The sequence below is a fragment of the Equus asinus genome, chromosome 1, assembly GCF_041296235.1.
Source record: "Equus asinus isolate D_3611 breed Donkey chromosome 1, EquAss-T2T_v2, whole genome shotgun sequence".
Taxonomy (NCBI): domain Eukaryota; kingdom Metazoa; phylum Chordata; class Mammalia; order Perissodactyla; family Equidae; genus Equus; species Equus asinus.
Window position 1 is genome coordinate 126,872,304 of NC_091790.1, and position 21,943 is coordinate 126,894,246.

Genomic DNA, 21,943 nt, shown 5'->3' on the forward strand with positions numbered 1-21,943 from the left:
CCTCCCAGGGACACAAAAAATTTACAACTATTCTTGGAACAACTGACCCTGTAAGAGAACTGAAAGCTGGACAAAAAGAACCTCCACAACAAGAGACAGTGCTGACTGAGGTGGAAGAGGCAGAAAATCCTTCCTGGAGAGAAAAATGCCACCTTCCAGTCAAGTTCTTCACAGCCAGCTGGGAACAATCCTAAGGTACAAAGCCTTCCCTGGAGGAGTGGGTGATCTGAGTGCAGGAGTGTTACCACAATGAGCATCTTTTGGACTCAGCAAAACTGAAACAAATGTCATCATATCTGGTTTTGCTGGCTATTAACAACAACAGGGAATACCCCCAGATAAGCTATTAGACAAGAAGGCAAAGAAAATCCTGCTCTTAAAGGGCCCATGAACAAATCTGCCCATTTTGGCAAGCAGCCTAAAATCACAAAGAAGAAAGGCACACAGTCCTTTGGTAAAAATACACTCACTTCATAGGCTCTGGCTGCATCTTGGTGAGAGGTGAGACCTCCCCAGGCTGGGACCACCTCCCAAGGGAATGAGACATTGGCAGTAGCCATTATTGTGTCCTAGTTCAGGTGTGCTGACACAGATACTGGCAGATGCCATTGGGGTTCTTCCCCTGACCTGTTAGGGAAGGGTTCAGCCCCACCCACTAGAAAGCATTTAGTTAAGCTCAGCCAGGGCAGGCAGACTGCCCTAGGAACTGGCCCACCCAAAAGCAGCCCTTGGGCAAATTATGGGCCCTCTTAGGCAGGGTGTCTGGAATCTCTGCAAGGTCCACCTCTGCAAGGCAGGGCTTGTGCAAGGAGCAGGCCTGCATTGGTGGCATGTGTGGGGCCTCTGCAATGGGGTGATGGGGTCTGCTTCACGGGGTTGGGGTTTGCACATAGGGCAGGGCTATGTTGAAAGGGTGTGCAGCTCTAAGGGCAGTGGCGTTTGTCATCTACAGCAAACTTGTTCTTCTCAACTAGCAATAATCCATGTGAGGGGGCCTACTCACTTAACAGAAAAACTGCAACAAGAATGTACTATTAGACCTTGTAGCCAATTGTGCTGGGACTCCCCTCTCCTAATAAAGTGTCTGAAGGGACCACAACAGCCACAAGCAGCTGAGCATTACAACCAGCTGGTCAGGGGCAAGTAGCCTAGCCTCCTGGGCACCTGCAGCAAGAGCAACCATGCCACAACAGAAGGAAACATGTAGCCCACATAGGGGGCACACCCAGAACATTTGGAACTCGTGACAAGAAGGAAGTACACTACTGGGCCTCATAAAGCATCTCTTACATAAGGCTACCTCTCCAAGATTGTGAGATATAGCTGACGTACCTAATACATAGATATAAGCACAGAGGAAGATGGAAAATGAAGTGACAAAGGAATAGTTTCCAAATAATGGAAGATGATAAAACCCTAGAAAAACGACTAATCAAAACAAAGAAAAACAATATACCTGACAAAGAGTACAAACTAAGAGTCATAAGTGTGCTCACTGATCTTGGGAAAAGAATGGATGAACTCAATGAGAACATCAACAAATTGTAAAATATGTCCACAACTAGAAAGACCTGCAACTAGGAATATAACTATGTACCAGGGGGATTTGGGGAGATGAAGAAGGAAAGAAAAAAAAGATTGGCAACAGTTGTTAGCTCAGGTGCCAAAATATAAAAAAATAACCAATCAGAAGTGAAGAATACAATATTGGAAATGAAAAGTTCACTAGAGGGACTTAATAGCAGAATAGATGATACAGAAGAATGGATGAGGGAGCTGGACAAAAGACTAAAGGAAACAACTCAGGCTGAATAGATATAAGAAAAAAGAATTAAAAAGAATGAGAACAGTCTAAGGGACATCTGGGACAACATCAAGTGCAGTAACTTTTGTATTATAGGTGTCCCAGAAGCAGAAGAGAGAGACAAAGGGGAAGATAATCTATTTGAAGAAATAATAGCTAAAACTTTCTTAACCTGAGGAAGGAAACAGACATCCAGGTACAGGAAGCACAGAGAGCACCAAACACGATGAAGTCAAAAAGGACCATGCCAAGATGCATTGTAATTAAAATGTCAAGTACTGCAGACAAAGAGAAAATCCTAAAAGCTACCAGAGGAAGGCAATAAGTTACATACAAAGGAAACCCCATAAGACTATAAGCTGACTTCTCAGCAGAAATGTTACAGGCTAGAAGGAAGTGGCATGATATATTTAAAGTCCTGAAAGGAAAAAGCATATAGCTAAGAATACTCTACCTGGCAAGTTATCACTCAGATTGGAAGGAGAGATAAAGAGTTTCCCAGGCAAGCAAAAACTCAAGAAGATTATCACCAAGAAACCCAACTTACAAGAAATGCTAAGGGGACTTGGTTAAGTGAGAAAAAGAAGACCATACACAGAAATACAAAAATTAGGAAAAATCAAAAAATCAAGAAAAACTGGTAAAGGCAAATAAACAGTAAAGATAGCAGATCAACCACCTATGAAGATAATATGAAGAACAAAAATGAAAAGAGCTAAAATTACATATTCCATGATAAGAGGGTAATGGATGCACACGCACTAAAAAGAGGTTAGACTTGATATCAAAAACATAAAATGTGGGAAGAGGGGAGTAAGAAAGTAGAGCTTTCAGCAAGAGGTCAAACTAAAGAGGCCATCAACTTAACATGGATTGCTACATACATAGGTTATTATATATGAACCTCATGATAATCACAAAACAGAAACCTATGACAAATACACAAAAAAACCAAAAGAAATGAACCCAAACATAATGCTAAAGAAAGCTAAAATACCATCAGGGAAGAGAGCAAGAGAGGAAGAAAAGAATAGAGAAGAACTACTAAAACAGGTAGGAAAAAAAAAGCAACAAAAGGGCAATGAGTACATACTTATCAATAGCTACTTTAAATGTCGATGAACTAAAAGCTCCAATCAAAAAGTATAGGGTGGGTGACTGGATAAAAAACAAGACCTATACAAATGTTGCATACAAGAGACACATTTCTCACTTAATGACACTCAGAAATGGAAAATGAAGGGATGGAAAATGATATACCATACAAGTGGGAATGAAAAGAGAGCTGGGGTAGCAATATTTAAGTCAGATAAAATAGAATTTAAAACAAAAACTGCAACAAGAGACAAAGAAAGGCACTACATGATGATAAAGGGAACAATCCACCAAAAGCATATAACACTTGTAAATATCTATGCACCCAACATAGGAGCACATAAACATATAAATGAATTATTAATATTCATAAAAAGTGAAATAGACAGCAACACAATAATAGTAGGGGGCCTAAAAACTCCACTTACACCAATGGATAGATCATCCAAACAGATCAAAAAGGAAACACTGGCCTTAAATGACACATTAGACCAGATGGACTTAGTAGATATGTACAGAACATTCCATCCAAAACCTACAGAATGCACATTCTTTTCAAATGCACATGGAACATTCTCCAGGATTGATCAAATATTAGGCCACAAAACAAGTCTCAATAAATTTAAGGAGATCGAAATAACACCAAGCACCTTTTCTGACCACAAAGGTATGAAAATAGAAATCAACTACAGGAAGAAAATTGGAAAAGCCACAAATATGTGGAGAGTAAACAAAATGTTACTGAACAAGCATTGGGTCAATGGAGAAATCAAAGGAGAAATCAAAAAATACCTGGGGAGAAATCAAAAAATACCTGGAGACAAATGAAAACGAAAATATGACATGCCAAAATTTATGGGATACAGGAAAAGCAGTTCTAATAAGAAAGTTTATAACAATGCAGGCCTACCTCAACAAACAAGAAAAATCTCAAGTAAACAATCTAACAGTGCACCTAAAGAAACTGGAAAAAGAAGAAAACCAAAGCCCTAAATCAGTAGAAGAACGGAACTAATAAAAATCAGAGCAAAAACAAATGAAATAGGGACTAAAAAAAAAGTAGAAAAAAGTCAATGAAAGAAGAGCTGGTTCTTGGAAAAGATAAGAAAATTGACACACCTTTAGCTAGATTACCAAGAAAAAAGAAAGAATGCTAAAATAAATAAAATCAGAAATGAAAAAGAAGAAATTACAAGAATTACACGTCAGAAACACAAAAGCTTACAGAATATTATGAAAAGCTATAAACCAACAAATCGGATAATCTAGAAATGGATAACTACTTAGAATTATACAACTTTCCAAAACAGAATCAAGAAGAAATAGAGAATTTGAATAGACTAATCACCAGTAGGAAGATCAAAACAGTAATCAAAAACCTCCCAAAAAATAAAAGTCCAGATGGTTTCCCTGGTGAATTCTACCAAACATTCAAAGAAGACTTAATACCTATCCTTTTCAAATTCCTGCAAACATGAAGAGAAGGAGAAGCTTCCTAACTTATTCTATGAAGCCAACGTGACCCGGATACCAAACACAGACAAGGACAACACAAAAGAAGAACATTACAGGCCAATATCACTAATGAACATTGATGCAAAAATCCTCAGCAAAATACTAGCAAATACATTAAAAAGAGCATGCACCATGATCAAGTGGGATTTATTCTAGGGATGCAGGGGTGGTTCAACATCCACAAATCAATCAACGTGATACACCACATTAACAAAATGAAGACTAAAAATCACATGATCGTCTCAATAGCTTTAGGGAAAGCATTTGACAAGATATAGCATCCATTTATGATAAAAACTCTGAATAAAATGGTTACAGAAGGAAAGCACCTGAACACAATAAAGGCCATATATGACAAACCCACACATAATATCATTCTCAATGGGGAAAAACTGAAAGCTATCCATCTAGGAAAAGGTAGCAGACAAGGATGCCCTCTTTCACCACTCTTATTTAACATAGTATTGGAAGTCCAGCTAGAGCAATCAGGGAAGAGAAAGAAATAAACGGGATACAAATTGGAAAAGAAGAAGTGAAACTGTCACTACTCACAGATGACATGATTTTACATAGAGAAAACCCTAAAGAATCTACCAAAAAACTTTTCAAAATAATAAACGAATGTGGTAAAGTTTCAGAGTACAAGATCAACATACAAAAATCAGTTGTGTTTCTATACGCTAAAAACGAAGTAGCAGAAAGAGAAATTAAGAATATAATCCCATTTACAATTGCAACAAAAAGAATAAAATACCCAGGAATAAATTTAACCATAGAGGTAACAGAGCTGTACACTGAAAACTGTAAAACCCGTTGAAGAAGACAAAGAAATGGAAAGATATTCCATGCTCTTGGATTGGGAGAATTAACATAGTTAAAATGTCCATACTTCCTAAAGCATTCTACTGATTCAATGCAATCCTCATCAAAGTTACAATGACATTTTTCACAGAAATAGAAAAAAGAATCTTAAAATTTACATGGAACAGCAAAAGACCCCTAATAGCCAAAGCAATCCTGAGAAAAAAGAACAAAGTGGGAGGTATCACAGTCCTTCATTTCAAAATATACTATAAAGCAATAGCATTCAAAACAGTATGATATTGTCACGAAAACAGACAAACGGATCAATGGAACAGAATCGAGAGCCCAGAAATAAACCCACACCTCTATGGACAGTTAATTTTTGACAAGGGAGCCAAGAACATACAATGCAGAATGGAAAGTCTCTTCAATAAATTGTGCTGGGAAAACTGGACAACCACATGCAAAAGAATGAATGTAGACCATTATCTTACACCATGTACAAAAATCAACTCAAAGTGGATTAAAGACTTGAATGTAAGACCTGAAACCATGAAACTTTTAGAAGAAAACATAGGCAGCATGCTGTTTTACGTTGGTCTTAGTAGCTTATTTTTAAGTACTATGTCTGACCAGACAAGGGAAAAAATAGAAAAAATAAACAAATGAGACTATATCAAACTAAAAATCTTCTGTACAGCAAAGGAAATCATCAACAGAATGAAAAGACAACCTAACAATTGGGAGAAGATATTTGCAAACCATATATCTGATAAGGGGTTACTATCCAAAATACAAATAACTCAAACATCTCAAAAAGAAAAAAACTAGAAACCCAATTAAAAAATGGGCAAAAGATTTGCATAGACATTTCTCCAAAGAAGATATACACATATGGCCAACAGGCACATCCAAAATTGTTCAACATCTTTAATCAGGGAAATGCAAATCAGGGAAATGCAAATCAAAACCATAATGAGATATCACCTCATGGTCATAGGCATGGTTATAATTAACAGGACAGGAAACAACAAGTGTTGGAGAGGATGTGGAGAGAAGGGCACCCTCATACACTGCTGGTGGGAGTGCATATTGGTGCAGTCACTATGGAAAACAGTATGGAGAGTCCTCAAAAAGTTAAGAATAGAACTACAATGTGACCCAGCTATTCCACTTCTGGGTATTTATCCAAACAACGTGAAAACACGAATGCAAAAAGATACATGCACCCCTATGTTCATTGGGTTGTTATTCACAATACCCAAGACTTGGAAGCAACATAGGTGCCCATCTAGGGCTGAATAGATAAAGAAGATATGGGGTATATACACAATGGAATACTGCTCGACCATACGAAAGGATGAAGTCTTGACGTTTGTGACAGCATGGATGTACCTCCAGTGTATTATGCTAAGCAAAATATGTCAGAGGGAGAAAGTCAAATGCCATATGATCTCACTCATAGGTAGAAGATAAAAACAATAATAAACAAACATATAAGACAGAGATTGGTTTGGTGGTTACCAGAGGGGCAGGGAGGAGGGAGGAGGGCGAAAGGGGTGATTAGATTCATGTGTATGGTAATGGATTGTAATTAGTCTTTGAGTGGTGATCATGATGTAATCTACACAGAAATTGAAATATCATGATGTATATGATGAAATTTATATAATGTTATATACCATTGTTACCGCGATTAAAAAAAATAAATAAATAAAAAGAAAAGTCACCCTTTCCCATCTTCATTCACCTCCCCTCCCCTCTGCAGAGATGACCATTAGTCAAGTTTGCTATGCATCGTTGCATTGCATCTGGTGTGTGATTCTATTCAGTGACATGTGCATATGGAAATAAGGTGTTTTGATTTTTCAAAAAGAAAGGAATTTACCTTATGTAAATGGTAACATTTAAATTCTTTGATTATGCTATGCATTTATTATAAGCTGTCATATGCCCATTTTTCATCTCCTGATACATATTTTTTGATCTGTGATTTTGAGATAACACTAACAATAGCAATGATAATGAACACATCATGCATGTTTTCCAATTTGCAGGATGTCATCTAATACATCGTCATTTTTCACTTTCTGAAAACTCTGTGAGGGGGCTACCAAAGTTGTCCTTTGTTTCATATCACTTAAGTGGCAGAGCTGGAAATAGAATCTCTATCTTTGATACTTAATCCAATGGGTTTTTTTTCATGCTAGCAAACTGCATCAGCATCATATCGTATGAAGGACTTTTCAGCAGCATCACCGTTATTATCACGTAAAAAGAAAAAGACAGGTGAAGATTCAAAATAGAAATAAATATTAAATATTATTAAATAATAATTATATAATTAAATATATACAGATTTCCCTCACTTTCCGAAAGAAGAGCATTCCTATAAAACCTTTCATAAGCCAAAATAGCGTAAAGCAAAGAAGCGATTACTGTTAATTTATATTGGAAAAAATTTCCAGTATTTCCAGATCCCCAAAATAACCTACCAAATCATACAAAAAACACATAAAAAGTAAAATAACACTAACATATAGTAAAAGCAGGAATGATATGATAAATGCACAGCCTCTATAAAGTAGAAATGATGTATCTACAGTGTAGTTTCACTTACCCAAACTGGGAAGACAGAAAGCACACTGGAAGGCTGAGAGGTGGTGGTGGTGGTGATGGTGTGTTAGGTGAGGCTGTGGAGGCTGGGGCATAGCAGCGAGAGGAAGGAGGTCATCTATTAACATCTCATTGCCGTCTGAATCTCCCAGGGCAAGCGGGTCACTAACATCTACACCTTCTTCTATGTCTGCCTGCCTCAATATCACCATGTAGACATGGCATGAAATTGAAAATATAGTACATTTCGATAATTTAGGAAACAGGATTTTTAGATAAGTCACATCATTGGGAAATTTTAAGATCACCGGGATTAAAGATATAGAAGTGAATAATAACCAAAAATGGGTATAAACTTCAAGATTGCATGGTAATAGATGAGAACTTCATGACTTTTAATAATCTGTTGTTTTCAGGTAGCAGAACTTAATTACTTCTAAACAAGTGAAGCTGAAAACCTGTCAATGTATAAGCTGCTAAACTGCTTGAGGTGAAATCCTGACCCTACCATTTACTGGCATGAGATTTTGAGGAAATTACTAAACCTCTCTGTTTCTTAGTTTCTTTGTCTATAGAATTGAGAAAATAATAGTATCTACTTCATAGGTTTGTTTTGAGGATTCTACAAGTTAATTCATGTTACATGCTCAAAATAGTTTTTCGCATGTTTAACAAGGTCATTATGGACTCTGAACAGTGCCTGATTCAGCAATGTCAGCCATCAACATCATCACCGTGATCATCAACAAGAGCAATAACAAGAAGGCTATGAAGTTAATACTTGTAAAATTTGAAAAGGAAGCCTATATTCAGAAGATTATACATTTTCCAACAGCAGTTTCAAATTAAAAAATAAGAGAATGAAATGCTATCAAGCTGCAAATGCTTAATCACATTGATTTAAATGAATCTAATTTGTGGCTAAAATGGAGACACTCTGAAGAAGCTCGTGAGTGTTTTTGATACTTTGAAAGTGAATCTGGGATTTATCATGAATTATAATCAATCTAAACACTCTTCATAAGTGTATTGCCAGATTTCTCTTCTGTGGTTATGCTTGAGTAACAGGCTTCATACATTTAAAGTAAGTATTGTTTTAATTTGTTAAATTAAATCTATTGGATTTATCTAAGTGATAAATAATCATAATAATTAAAACACAATGTTGTTTTAGCTTTTTGTTTGTTTTCAAATCAATCGCTTTAAAAATAAGTAGCAAAATTGTCGTCACAGCAAAGACATAGGAAAGCTATATTCTACTTAGTTGGCTCGAATCAAATCATCAAATCATCTGTATTTATAAATTATTTCAAAGTATCAGCATGACTATTTCCGTACAATGAAATTCTATGTAGATAAATAATGCTTTCAAATATAATAAATTATCATAATTTGGTTAAACGAAGTGCGTGGCAGAAATATTTTCACATGGAATTGTGACTGTGTTTTTCATTTCACCCTCTAGTGGCCTCATGCCAGTATTGCATTATCCCTTGTGGTCATTTCGCAGTAGGCTTTACTCTCTGGTTAACAATTATTTTACAGCACAATGTTAAATGATTTAATCACATCTCCAAATTCATGCATGGCAGTTTTTTAGTTTATCCTAAAATACTACTCTTACAGTCATAGAAAACGCATTCATTTTTCGTCTTAATGATGTGAATAGATTAAGGACTTAAGTCATGAGTTGGGCCATACACTTACTGTTTTCTAATTAACCGTTTTTGCTGAATGTTTCATACCCCCAAAATATGCTCTAAAGATCCTTATGGAGGGAAAAAGTAATTGACATTCTTTTGAATGTTCCTAGTCTTTAAGACAATTTTAAAATCATAACAAAGTGGTAAAAGATTATAAACGACAAAAGAAGAATAAAATCACATATTATACTAATCTTATTCAAAAGTTTGAAATATATTTCAGTTTTCTACAAAATGGCTAAAGAATGAAAAAACATACTATTTTTGCTTTGTTTTAAATTCAATCATTTATATAAATATGATAGTTTTTTAAACAAAATTTGACGTAAGCAAATGTGAAATGTCTTACTAGAATTACATGGATTCCTAACAATACCATCGAACATATGTAAAGAGTGATTGTTTGTGAACAACCATCCAGGTAACTTTCCATTATGACCCATTAATGAGAAAATCAGTCTGCGGGAGATTTTTTATTTTGCAAATAGCACTCTCTTCCCCCTCCATCTCAATAATTTAATGGACAGATTCAGAATTTAATTATTTATTATTTGATAGCCTCATTGATGACATTTTTATGTCACATGATATTCTACATGTTTTTAATTGTCCCAATAACACTAAAGTTTGCCATATGTTTAATTGTCCTATGATGAGGGATAGGTTTGAATTTTCATGATTTTCTCATGTCATTTGTTTGCTATTCTGATTGAAGGGAATTAAATATCGCCTACATGTTGCACTGTTGCCACACTGATGATAATACTTGGTAACCACATATTTCTTTTTTTGAAGCAAATTTAATCATATAGAAGACTGTGTGTGTTGTTCAGGCTTTGCTTATATGCTCTTGGCACAGAATCCAATTATGAAGAGAAAAATAGGCAGTTTTGGAAATTAGCTGGAATTTCATTAATTTGGATGAACATCTAATAAGAATCCAAACAGACAAGACCTTTGCCCTCAGGAATCCTCTAGACTTCTAGGAAGGTGTAAAATAATAATATAAGTAAATATGTGATTATTAAGTATCTGCAGTGAAGGAAGATTGAGGATATAATGGAGATCAGGACCAGAGAATGTAATTTATTTTATTTTATTTTATTTTTTTAATAAACTTTTTTTCTTTATTGCAGTAACATTGGATTATAACATTATATAACTTTCAGGTGTACATTGTAACATATTTTGAATTCTATGTAGATTACACCATGTTCACTACCGAAAGACTAGTTACAATCCATCACCACACATGTGCCTAATCACTGCTTTGGCCCTCCTCCCTCCCCCTCTCGTAACCACCAATCCAATCTCCATTGCTATGTGTTTGTAGTTGTTTTTATATTCTACTTATGAGTGAGATCAACCAGTATTTGACTTTCTCCCTCTGACTTATTTCACTTAGCATAATATCCTCAAGCTCTATCCATGTTGTCACAAATGGCCGGATTTCATCCTTTCTTATGGCCGAATAGTATTCCATTGTGTATACCACATCTTCTTTATCCGTTTGTCCTTTGATGGGCACCCAGGTTGCTTTCAAGTCTTGGCTATTGTGAATAATGCTGCAATGAACATAGGGGTGCATGTATCTTTATGCATTTGTGTTTTCAAGTTCCAGAGAACATAATTTAGATTTGGGCAGGTAGGTAAGACTTTGCTGAGAAAATAATATTTAAGCTGAAATCTGAAGGATAATTAAGAGTCAGCCAGGTGAAAAGTGGGGAACAAGATTTCCAGCATCAGAACTGTATACTTAAAAGCTCTTAGGTGGAAAATAGCTAAAAAGCTAATTGCCAAGTTACATTTATGATTATTCCTTATACTGTGAAACTATACTTATATTCTGTTTCATTTTCTTATTTAGTCTTTTTTGTATGTGGACACTCCCACATTATTGTATAATTTATTTGCAGTATCTATGTAAGTTTGGTACCTCAGTAGATGAAAATTATGATCAGTATATATCTTTGTATATGTACATTTATGTATAAAGACTTTTTTACCAATGAATGAATATTTAAGTGGCTAAAGACTCATTTATTGACTAAAATAATGAATTATTGAAGATAGTAATTTTTCTTTGAAATAAAATTATTCCACTCTTCCTCATTCCATCTTCTGGATTGGATTAACTACTACTAGTGTCGTGAGAAGGTGAAGTGAAATATTTAAAACAGGGACTGGTAAACTTTTTCTTTAAAGGTGCAGATAGTAAATATTTTCAATGTTGTGCACCATAAAGTTTCTGTCACAACTGCTCAACTCTGCCATTGTACTGCAAAAATAGCCACAGATAATATATTGATAAATAAGTGGGACTGTGATCCAACACAACTTTGCTTACCAAAACAGGCACTGGGTGAGATGTGGCCTACGAGTCATAGGCAAAATAAAAAAGGATATTATGGCAACTGCTTATTTGTGTCAAGCAGAATTTTTTCAATACAATGCTAAAAAAGCTACTAAAATAAATTGGATACTGAAGGTCATACAAGACTTCCATTAAATAGTCTTGCTGTTTTCACTGATAAAATTTGTAATAAACAAAAGTTAAAAATTTGAATATAAAAATAAATTTATATTTGGACTTCCACTTGAAGGAAGATGGAGTAGACGTATTTTTTTTCACATTCCTTCCACTAATTACAAGTAAAAATCCTGGACAATATATAACCCCAACATAAGCCTGTTGTCTCCAGCCAAACAACCAGAAATGGGCAGCTTAGCCAGAGAAACATTTTAAACAATAAACAACTGCTCTACTCCAGGAAAACACAGAAAAAATCCCATAACTCCAACTCTGCCTCTCACAGCAGCAAAGATTGAGGAAAGGTTGTCTCTAGTCTGTAGCAGGTTTCCCCAACCCATCATCCTGGGTGATGCCAGAGAAGGTCAATTTGGGATCTGGGATTTTCATCCCCACTAGGTAGTAACAAATGCCCTTTTGACACAGTGGGGAACATGTCCTTCCATTACCACTTGCACTTACTGGGCATCACTTCCTCTCCCCACTGATGTGATGTTAGAGGAAGACTAATGAAGAATCAAGACTTTCCCCAACACCCAGTGATAATGAGGTCACTCCTTCTGCCTTGATGTCACTGGAGGCCAGAACTCCTATCCCCACTCAGTAGAAAGGAAGGACTCCTAACTTTTCTAGCCAGCATGGTATCAGCATAAACCTAGAAAGGAGCTGGAATTCCACCCCTACTCGGCAGAAAAAGACCCTCCCCAGTCTCAGTGGCAGCTGAGTGGGAACTTGGACTTCTACCCATACCTGGTAGTAACAAAGTGGTGATGCTTTCTTTGCCTGCTGCAACACTGTCAGAGAAAGACAATTTAAAAAGCTTGATATGAAACCAAGAGTCTCATAACTTAATATCCCAAATGTCCAGGTTGTAATTAAAAAATCACATACCATACTGAGAAATAGGAAAAATTTAAATTTAAAAAGGCAATCAATAAATACAAACATTGTGATGATATGTTAGAAATATCTGACAAAGAGTTAAAGCAGGAATTTAGAAAAGGCTTTGATGAATATTAAAAACACACTTGAAACAAATAAAGACATAGAAAGTTCCAGAAAGGAAATAAAAAGTCTCAATAAAGAAATAGAAGGAAAAAGAAATGGAAAATCTAGAGCTGAAGTGTGCAATAACTTCAATTAAAAAGGTCAATGAATAGTCTCAACAGCAGAATGGAAAGGACAGAGGAAAGATTCAGTGAACTATAAGATAGAACAACAGAAATTACCCATTGGAAAAACAGAGAGAAAATAAACTTAAAAAAAAAATTAACACAGCCTCAGGGACTTAGAGGACAATAACATAAGACCTAACATTCATATTATTCCAGGAGTCCTGGAAGGAGAAGAGAGACAGGACAGGACTGAAAAAGTACTAAGCCATAATAACTGAAAAGCAGTACCTAGAATAATAAGGAACTCTCAAAACTCAAAATAGTAAAAAACTAAACAATCCAATTAGAAAATGAACAAAAGACCTGAAGGCTAAATTAAGGTGAATTTCAGAAAGTTTAATGTCCCAATCCTGTTGGAAGTCAGAATGACCATAAACCGTTCATTCTGGGTAACTTGGAGTTTTTTGAGCTCATAGAAACCGTACTCAGTCAAATGCATCTCTATAAAGCAACTAATAATGGAGAGTGTGCATGTGATCTAAAGGGCTATGTTTTCTGCATATCAATTACTTTTGTTAACACCACATTTCAATGAGGTATTTTCCCCTGGGAACTGTTTTCTTTCAGAGGATTGTATTTGTTGAAAATAAAAGGCTGATGACAGCAGCAAAAGGAACAGTGGTTCCTACCATCTCATTTGGGGAAATGGGGTTCTTACCACCCCATTTCCCAATGGGGAAAATTTGCTAAGAAATATTTATTTTATACATGAATATCCAAGACTGCATGACACTTTTCTGGTTTTATATCATCTGTCTATCAAAGTGAATGTGTAGCCTTACTAAAGTCTCTGTGGCTGGGTGATCCTTATAGGGAGCAACTATTAGTAATATATTATTTAACACTCATTTCTTTGATTAAATTTAGCCATATATTTATTTCTACTGACAACTCAGTGTATAGCACCCTTGATAACAGTCTGTGAGGGATAAGTATTTGAATTTCACAATACGTATTCATCAAGCTAAACAATTCCATAAAGCTTCCCTGACAGTATTCTTAAAGTTAAGATACTATATGATTATTCAGAATTCAGCTTTAAACAAAGATTTAGTCAATAAATATGCTGATAGCTTTTCCTTATATATTTGAGTATATATACTCAATATATTTGTCAAATGAATGCATGAGTGTGAATAATATTAATTTTCCTTGAAATATTTATCCTAGGTTTAGTTATCATTTTAGGGAGTATATTCTGCAAATTTACCACTGGAGTTAGAATTAACTCCCTTGGTGCTGTGTTTTGAGCATTGATTAACAAAAAAAGAAAAAAAAGATTGAGAAAGAAAAAAGCAGCCCTAGACTCTTTAAAACTGATATGACCTTGACAGTTAGGACTTAGTGTTGTCAGAATCTGGCCTGTTGCTCGCAGAGAGGCTATACTGTTGTCCCCTTGAACATAAACATTCTTGTAGAACATCAACATCAGACAAGTTCACACTAAGACAAAACAAGGCCACTGTATAATTTTATTTAAACAGACAAAACAGGGTCACTGTGCTACCTACAAACTACCAAATACCTATCTTTCCCAGCAGGTAGGAGTTACTGCTTTTTTTTTGTTTTAACTAATTACAGCTTTATCTTCATTCTAGTAGGCTCTCTATATTCATATTAATATACATTTATTGAGATACCTAGTCTTAAAATTGTCACCACTTCCTTTTTTCTGAAATCACTTTTAAATCAGACGTGTCCTGGATTGTTGGGGACTGAAGGTGTTCAATAGTACCTTTCTTTTTTCTTTTGAAAAAATGTAAACCTACAGAGGAGCTGAAAGAACAGAAAAAAAAAAAACCCATAAACCCTCCATCTATATTGAACTGTTGCTAACATTTTGCTACATTTGGTTATCTGTATGTGTATGATATATATATTTATATGTATTTTAAATATATATATATATTTAAGTTGCAGAGTTATACCTAAATAGCTAAACATGTTCTCCTAAGAATAAAAATAATTTCCTAAATAACCACAATACCATTGAGGTAGGCAGGATACTGCTCCCCCACGTCCCCAAAATTCCACCCCCTAATAACCACAACCTGTGAATAGTCACCTTACATGGCAAAAGGAACTTTGCTGACATAATTAATTAAATTAAGTCTTTCAGATGAGGAGATTATCCTGGATGACTTGAGTGGACCCAATCTAATTACATAGATCCTTGAAAGTAGAAAACTTTTCTCTCTTATGGTCAGGGGGAGATGTGACTGTGGAAGAGTGGGTAGAGAGATGCAACATTGCTGACTTAGAAGATGGAGAAAGAGAGCCCCCATGACAATGAATGTTGGTGAACTCTGAAAGCTGAAACAGGCAAGGAAATGAATTCTCCCTTATGGTCTCCAGAAAGGAATGCAGCCCTGTCAATACTTTGATTTTAGCTCTATTAGACCAGTGTGGGACTTCTACCCAACAATTGTTTAACGTAATAAATTTTTTGTTGTTTAAACCAAGGTTTGGGCAATTTGTTATAGCAGTAATTTTAAAAAAGCCAAACAAATGCAACTATTTTCATCTGCAAGAAAATTAACAATAATTCCATATAAATCGAATACAGTCCATATGAAATTTTTCTCTGTCTCCAAAATGTCTTTTATAGCTATTTTTTTTTCAAATCCAGGATACAGTCAAAGTTTACATATTGCATCAGTGGTTTTGTCTTTTTAATCTAGTCTCTTTTAATCTAGAACAATAGGCTTGCCTTTGTTTTTCATGATATTGACTGTTTTATTGAAGAGTCCAGGCCAGTTGTCTCGTAGAATGCTCCTTATTCTGGATTTGTCTAAGTTCTTTTCACATGATTAGATTCAAGTTGGATAATTTCTTGGCAGGGACATTTCATAGGCAACAAAATATACATTTTATTGCTTCAAAACTTCTGGAACATAATGTCAGATTGTCCAACTTTAGGTGAGGCTAAATTTGATCACTTGTTTGAGATGGTAACTGCCTAATTTCTTCATTGTGAAAAACTGTGGCCTTGTAATTGATAAGCCATCCACAGGGTAATATTTTGAGAGTTGCAACTGTCCTGTTCCCCAACAATTTTTCACCCAACAGCTTTACCAGTGATGTGATCGACTGATGCAAGGTGGTTGCCTTTCTCATTTTATGATTCCTTCTGTGTTTATTAACAGATATTTTTCTGTAAATGCAAGCTTTCCCATTTTCCCCTTATCTCTCCTCTCTCTGTCTCTGTCTGTCTCTCTCTCATTAATAAGGTTACTCAGGGAATTTTTAATTCTTCAGTTCAAATACTGTGTTCTTTTGAATCCCACTAGTCTTAGAGAACTTTCTTACTTTTAGGCACAATAGTATATCCCAGGTATAACCTGTTCATTTTCTGCTCCTAACTTTAATCAAGCACTTCTACATGGAGAGAGATCTCTGGTTTGTTTTAAAGAGGAAGAGAATTTATTTTTTTGTGTGTAAATATATGTTTTAATTTCTTAGGATAAACACCCAGGAGTGCAATTGCTTGGTTGTATGGTAAGTATATGTTTACTTTTGTTAGAAACTGTCAAATTGCTTTTCCACGTAGCTGCACTTTTTACATTCCCATCAGCAATGTATGACGGATTCAGGTTCTCTGCATCCTGACCAGAAATTGGCTTTGTCATTAATTTTTATTTTAGCCCTTCTGACAGATGTGTAGTAATATCTCATTGTGATTTTAACTTGCATTTTCCTGATAGCTAATAAAATTGAGCATGTATTCAACTATCTATTTGCCATCTGTATCTCCCCTACAATTAAATGTCTATTCCTACCTATCTTTTTCCCATTTTCTAATTGGATTCTTTTTTCTTTTTACTTTTTATTAAGATTATGATAGTTTCCAACCTTGTGAAATTTCAGTTGTACATTATTGTCAGTCATATTGTAGGTGCATCACTTCACCCTTTGTGCCCACCCTCCCAACCCCCCTTTCCCCTGGTAACCACCAATAGGTTCTCTTTGTCCGCATGTTTAACTTCCACCTATGTGTGGAGTCATACAGAGTTCGTCTTTCTCTATCTGGCTTATTTCACTTAACATAATACCCTCAAGGTCCATCCATGTTGTTGTGAACATGACTACTTTATGTTTTTTTATGGCTGGGTAGTATTCCATTGTATACATATATACCATATTTTCTTTATCCAATCATCAGTTGATGGGCACTTAGGTTGCTTCCATGTCTTGGCTATTGTAAATAATGCTGCATGGGACTGTTGGAATTGTTGATTTCAAGTTCTTTGGGTAGATACCCAGTAGTTGGATGGCTGGGTCATATGGTATTTCTATTATTAATTTTTTGAGAAACCTCCAAACTGTTTTCCATAGTGGCTGCACCAGTTTGCATTCCCACCAACAGTGTATGAGGGTCCCATTTTCTCCACAACCTCTCCAACAGCTGTCACTTTTTGTTTTGTTTATTTTTGCCAGAGTGATAAAATTTAGAAACCAAGATCTTAGTGCTATGTGCTCTCATTGCTTCTTGAGATGGATGCTAGATTATTGATTTCTTTTTATCGTGATCATAATAGTTTATAACATTGGGAAATTTCAGTTGTACATTACTTTTTGTCAGACACCATATAAATGTGCTTCTTCGCCACTTGTGCCCACCCCCTGGTAACCACTAAACTGTTCTCTTTGTCTGTAAATTTGTTTATCTTCCACAAATGAGTGAAATCATATGGCGTTTGTCTTTCTCTGACTGGCTTATTTCACTTAACATAATACCCTTAAGGTCCATCCATGTGGTTCCAAATGGGATGATTTTGTCTTTTTTTATGGCTGAGTAGTATTCCATTGTGTATATATACACCACATCTTCTTTATCCGGTCATCAGGTGATGGGCACTAGGGTTGTTTCCACGTCTTGGCTATTGTGAATAATGCTTCCATGAACAAAGGGGTGAATAATTCTTTTTGAATTGTTGATTTCAAGTTCTTTGGATAAATATCCAGTAGTGGGATAGCTGAGTCATAGAGTATTTATATGTTTAATCTTTTGAGAAATGTCCATACTGTTTTCCATAGTGGCTGCACCAGTTTGCATTCCCACCGGCAGTGTATGAAGGTCGCCTTTCTCCACAACCTCTCCAACATTTGTTATTTTTTGTCTTGGTGACAAAATCCCGTTAGCCATTCTAATGGGTGTAGGGTATTATCTTAGTGTAGTTTTGATTTGCATTCCCCTGATGGTTAGTGATGTTGCACATCTTTTCATGTGCATATTGGCCATCTGTAGATCTTCTTTGGAAAAATGTCTGCTCATATCCTCTGCTCACTTTTTGATTGGGCTGTTTGTCTTTTATATATCAGTTGTGTGAGTTCCTTATATATTATGGAGATTAACTCCTTGTTGGATATATGATTTGCAAATATTTTCTCCCATTTGGTAGGTTGTTTTTTCATTTTGATCCTGGTTTCTTTTGTCTTCCAGAAGCTCTTTAGTCTGACGAAGTCCCACTTGTTTATTTTTCCTTTTGTTTCCCTTGCCTGAGCAGACATGGTATTCAAAAAGATGCTGATAAGACCAATGTCAAAGAGTGTACTGCCTGTATCTTTTTCCAGAAGTTTTATGGTTTCAGGTCTTACCTTCAAGTCTTTGGTTTATTTTGAGTCTATTTTTGTGTATGGAGAAAGATAGTGGTCTACTTTCATTCTTTTGCATGTGGCTGCCCAGTTTTCCCAGCACCATTTATTGAAGAGGTTTTCCTTTCTCCATTGTATGTTCTTGGCTCTTTGTTGAAGATTAGCTGTCCACAGACATGTGGTTTTTTTCTGGGTTTTCAATTCTGTTCCATTGCTCTGTGTGCCTGTTTTTGTGCCAGTACCATGCTGTTTTGATTAGTGTGGTTTCATGATATGTTTTGAAGTAGGTGATTGCTTTGCCACCAGCTTTGTTCTTGTTTCTCAGGATTGCTTTGGCTATTTGGGGTCTTTTGTTGCCCCATACGAATTTTAAGATTCTTTGTTCTATTTCTGTGAAGAATGTCATTGGGATTCTGAGTGGGATTGTATTGAATCTGTAGATAGCTTTAGGTAGTATGAACATTTTAACTATGATTATTCTTCCAATCCATGTGCATGGAATGTCTTTCCATTTCTTTATGTCATTATCGATTTCTTTCAGTAATGTCCTATAGTTTTCCTTGTATATATCTTTCACCTCCCTGGTTAAATTTATTCCTAGATATTTTATTCTTTTTGTTGTGATTGTAAATGGCACTGTATTCTTGAGTTCTCATTCTCTTAGTTGGTTGAGTATAGAAATGCCATTGGTTTTTGTAAGTTGACTTTGTACCCTGCAAGTTTGCTGTAGTTGTTGATTATTTCTAATAGTTTTCTGATGGATTCTTTAGAGTTTTCTATATATAAAATCATGTCATCTGCAAACAGTGAGGGTTTCACTTCTTCAATGCCTATTTGGATTACTTTTATTTCTTTTTCTTGCCTAATTGCTCTGGCTAAAACCTCTAGTACTATGTTGAATAAGAGTGGTGAGAGTGGGCACCCTTGTCTTGTTCCTGTTCTCAGAGGGATGACTTTCAGTTTTTCCACAGTGAGTATGATGCTGGCTGTGGGTTTGTCACATAAGCCTTTATTATGTTGATGTACTTTCCTTCTATACTGATTTTATTGACAGTTATTATCATGAATGTGTGTTGGATCTTGTCAAATTCTTTCTCTGCATCTATCGAGAGGATCATGTGCTTTTTCTTCCTCATTTTGTTAACATGATGTATCACATCGATTGATTTGCCAATGTTGAACTATCCCGGTGTCCCTGGTATGAATCCCACTTGATCATGGTGTATGATCTTTTTAATGTATTGCTATATTCAGCTTGCCAATATTTTGTTGAGGATTTTTGCATGTCTGTTCATCAGCAATATTGACCTGTAATTTACCTTCTTGTGTTGTCCTGTCTGGCTTTGGTATCAGGGTGATGTTGGCCTCATAGAATGTGTTAGGAATTTTTCCATCTACCTCAATTGTTTGGAATAGTTTGAGGATAGATAATAAATCTTCTTTGAGTGTTTGGAAGACTTCTCCAGAGAATCCATCTGGCCCTGGACTTTTATCTTTTGGGAGGTTTTTGATTACGGTTTAAATCTCTTTACTTGTGATTGATCTATTCAGATTTTCTATTTCTACTTGATGCAGTTTGGGGAGGTTGTAAGAGTCTAAGAATTTATCCATTTCTTCTAGATTGTCCAGTTTGTTGGCATATAGATTTTCATAATATTCTCTTATAATCTTTTGTATTTCTATGGTATCTGTTGTAATTTCTCCTCTTTCATTTCTAATTTTATTTATTTGAGCCTTCTCTCTTTTTTTCTTAGTGAGTCTGGCTAAGGGTTTGCCAATTTTGTTTATCTTCTCAAAGAACAAGATCCTTGTTTCATTGATCTTTCCTACAATCTTTTTTGTTTCAATTTCATTTATTTCTGCTCTAATTTTTATTATTTCCTTCCTTCTGCTGAGTTTGGGCTTTATTTGTTCCTCTTTTTCTAATTCTGTTAGGTGTAGTTTAAGATTGTTTATTTGAGCTTTTTCTTGCTTGTTAATGAGGGCCTGTATTGCTATAAATTTCCTTCTTAGGACCCCTTTTGCTTTGTTCCATATGAGTTGGTATGGTATATTTTCATTTTCATTTGTCTCCAGATGTTTTTTGATTTCTCCCTTTATTTCTTTGCTGATACACTGGTTGTTTAGTAGCATGTTGATAGTCTCCACATTTTTCAACTTTTTTCTTGTAATTGATTTCTGGTTTCATAACATTATGGTTGGAAAAGATACTAGATATGATTTCGATCTTCTTAAATTTATTGAGATTTGCCTTGTTTCCCAAAATATGGTCTATCCTTGAGAATATTCCATAAGCACTTGAGAAGAATGCATATTCTGCTGTTTTTGGATGGGTGTTCTATATATATATCTATTAAATCCGCCTGGCCTAATTTTTCATTTAATTCCACTATTTCCTTGTTAACTTTTGCTAGATTATTGATTTTTGAGGTTTTTTTCTTCTCTATAAATTTTCAAGTGTGGCTTTAGCTGCATCCCATATGTTTTGATATGAAGTATTTTATTATTATTCCAGTTAAAATATTTTCTAAATTTTGATTGTGATTTCATATGGGTTGTTTGGAAGATTATTGCTTAATTTTCAAACCTATGAGAATTTTCTGGTGGTCTTCTTTCTCTTGATTTCTAGCTTCATTGCTCTGGGATCAGAGAAAATACTTTGTATTGTCTTAGTACTTTAAATAGAGTGTGGGGACTTTCTTGGCCCAACATAACATCGATTTTGTTGAACAGTCAGTGTGAACTTGAATGTGAATTCTACAGTATAGATGTAATGTTTATTAATATATTAGGTCAACTTTGTTAGTGGTGTTCAAATCTTCTGTATTCTTATTGATTTTTATCTATTAGTTTCATAGAGATGTGTATTAAAATTTCCACTTATGATTGTGGATTAGTTTTATATATTTTTAGGCAATGTTATTAGGTATGTAAAAGTCTAGGATTGCTGTATCTTCCTAATGAATTGAACCTTTATGAAATATTCTCTTCATTGGTAATAATGCTTCTTATAGTATAGCTATGTCAGTTTTCTTTTAGTGTTTGCATATGTAGTTTTTCCATCCTTTTGCTTTCCATCTTCCTTTATGTTTTTTATTTCAAAAAT